At 37.0% G+C, this 3,294-nt stretch overlaps 1 protein-coding gene across 3 annotated transcripts in view; it reads right to left on the reverse strand.

Moving 5' to 3' along the window:
• Positions 1-3,294, reverse strand: part of GRID2 (glutamate ionotropic receptor delta type subunit 2) — a 1,637,701-nt gene that overhangs the window by 329,833 nt on the left and 1,304,574 nt on the right. The window lies entirely within an intron of this gene.

The following is a 3,294-nucleotide window of genomic DNA, read 5'->3' on the forward strand; positions in this document are numbered from 1 at the left end:
CATTTTGTTGGCAAGAAATCTAAATTCGGGGCACTGGCTTGAAGGGAAGGACTTCTCTCTCTGTGAGCTCTGAAGAAGGTTCTTGCCCTTTGCTTCTGCCTCCTGGTTCCTTGGAGGCCTCCATATGTCTTGACATCAATCTTCCTAGCGTCCAGGAGGTGCTTGGTGAAGGACACCCCTCTTCGTGGATCTTTTTGGGTGAGGTCCTTCTGCTCTATTTTCTCAAGCAAAGACATGGCTCGAGTAAGGATGGTGATTCAAGATATGGTCACGCTAGTCCTGCCTGATTGACTTATAACCCCAAATCCCCTGCTGACTCACAATCTTAGCCTATGAACTGGCTGGTGGTTTTGAACCACTGAACATGTGATTAGGCCTCCAGAGCTTACCCACAGCATCATCAGAGATCCTTCATTATTACATGGAGGTCACAATTACAATGCTTCGGACAATGCAGGGTAATTACATCAGATCACAAACTGAAGGACAAAAATATGAGTGAGAATAATGATCTAGCCAAGTTTACACATTTTGGGGGAACGTATTTTAATCCAGGATGGTGATTGTTACCAAGTGGAAGATTTTTGGCAAGGACAACTTTCAGAAAAAGAAGATTTATTAGGTCATTTAAAAGCAAGAATCCTATCTAAAACATTTAATGCCTAGATGATGACCATGAACCTTGACCGGCATTGTGTTGTAACACGTTCTAATGAATGAATTACTTTGAGATTATTTGAAATTCAATGAATGCAAGTGTAGCTGACTGTCCTTACAGGAGAATCTGGTCAACCTATTCCATTGAACAGATACTTTCTCATCAGGAAACTGAATTTACATAAAGAACCAAAGGATCATATAATATGATCACCTAAGAAAAGGGAAGGAGAAAGTAGTAATACTGACGATTTTAATTTTTTTTAAATGCTGAAGAGACAATTGCCATTTGGGCATCTTTAATCTTAAAATTAGGTGTATCCTACCTTTTGTCTTAAAAATGTGTATCAAACAGAGTCCCTGTGTGACCAAGATGCACCACCCATACGTGTGCTTGAAGGTGTTTGGGTGTTCAGAAAGCACCAACCCTTCATGTGTTCCTATATTTGTTCATAACATCTTCCTATTACCTAGTTTATTGGACTTGGAGTGATATTATAATATGTCCTTTTTAAGAAGCACGGTGCCTTAACAACAATGCCACATTTTTGCGAAGTGAAAGAAACTATTCTGTATAGTTTCTGTATTCTGTATAGTTTCCTAGTCTATCTAAGTCTCCCTCTGCATATATACTCTGTATTTTCTTTAGATGGAATGAGGAAAACCAGTATTAAAAAATTACATATTCATGCCCCTGGAAGAGAGTTATAGGTTGATCCTTGTGATCAATTCCCCTTTTCTCTCCCCACCCTCCCCTAATCCTCCTGGTATCTCTACTCTCATTGTTGGCCTTAATTCCCTGTGTTGCGAGCTCTGATCTGCAGCAGTGTGCATGTTCTGGTTAATCTGATTTGTAAGGCAGAATTGAGGTCATGATAGTGGGGGGAAGGACGCATCAAATATTTAGTGGAAAGTTGTGGGTGCGGCACGATGGAGGAGAATATAAGATATAAAAATAATAATCTATAACTTATCAAGCATTTGTGAGGGAGGGCAGGTGGGGGAGGGAGAGGGAAGAAATGGGGAACTGATATCAGGGGCTCAAGTGGGAAGAGAATGCTTTAAAATGATGATGGTGTCATATGTGCAAATATGCTTGACACACTGGATGAATGTATGGATTGTGTTAAGAGATGTAAGAGCCCCTAAGAAAAGTAAGGGGAAAAAAGTTGTGATCCCTAAGATGATGATGTTCTAAAGATTGTTCGTAATTTTATAAAGATCATTATAATCCATATAAATATATATTTATTTATTTATTTAGAAGAACACTAACATCTGTAATTCATATAAAATTTCATTTTAAATAGGTATTTTTGGCACAACTACCTAAAATTAGGTTCAACTATCTGATGTACTATGTAAAGTTGAGTTTTTACTAGATAACAATATACTATTTATTTCCTTAGATCATTATGACTTCTACTGGAAAGGTAGAGAAGGCAATTGTTATTTTAGTATTTCTATTAGAAGAGCAAAGAGTTGACTTTATTATATAAAGATTGTGGAATAAACAGAGAGACAACTTCAGGAAAAATACCAAAATGGGCTTTTAGAAGATGACATTGTTTAGTCTCTCCATACCCTTCAGGTGTGCAATAAAAAGATGCACTATGAAAGACTCAACTCCACTTAGTGGGGACGTTTTGAACCATCAGTTTCATTGTTGGAATAGAACAATTTTCAGATCTTTTAAAGTTTTATTTCTACAATGCTTTATTTGTGTTTTATTGGTTAAGTTTGATAACGTTGCACCTGTGGACTCATCTTACTGAGAACTCCTCCTCACCACTCTGACATTCCACTTCTTTTAATCAGGCAGCGTCTTAAGGCACATGCAGAATGTACTTTGTAATAAAGCCCGTACCCTGACAGCAGTCAATTTGTGTTTTCCACAGGGGAAGGGTGATTAGGGCTGGCGTCAGTGAAATTGGTATTCTCTTCAGTGTGTTGATTCTGTGCAGTGTTTGACAATTGCAGAATGCAGAAAATTATTAAAGTCATCCCCTTAAGCCATGTCTTACAAGGAAGAAGACTTTGAAAAGGCTTGCTGTGGGGCTAAAATCATATGCACATCTGAATTATTACAAGGACCATTTCCATTTTTAAATGAAAAGTAGAGCATTTGATTAAATGATGACTGTCTCTATATTTACGTGGGGTTCTAAGTATCTGACTTCTCCCAAGAAGACCTGGTTTACATTCAAGGATTTTGGCACCAGACACTAAGATTACCTTGGAAATTGCACGCCAGGGCTAAATTAAGAAAAAATGCTGGAGGTTATCATTTAGATTAATAATGACCTAGGGCCATGGTAGGGGAGATTGAGGGGGAATGGGGGTGTTAGCAGCAACGAGTACAAGAAAAAAATATTCTGAAATTGGTTGTGGCTATGATTGCACAACTCTTCTTAATATAAAAGATTTGAAAAATGAAATTGTATGCTATGTGAATTCTACGCCAATAAAACAATTAAGAAAATAAATAAAATAAATTCTCAAAATGGAAAATTAACAAAATGGTGATATGTATTCCAGAATCCTTTTGTATGCTTTATTCTGTAACAAGTTTGTACCGATGTAAGGTTTATATTCTAAAAGTATCTTTTGATTTTAATTAACAACAACAAAAACATT

Source organism: Echinops telfairi, unplaced genomic scaffold (genome assembly GCF_000313985.2).
Source record: "Echinops telfairi isolate 266 unplaced genomic scaffold, ASM31398v2 ScPeMD7_7468;HRSCAF=8506_0, whole genome shotgun sequence".
Lineage (NCBI taxonomy): Eukaryota > Metazoa > Chordata > Mammalia > Afrosoricida > Tenrecidae > Echinops > Echinops telfairi.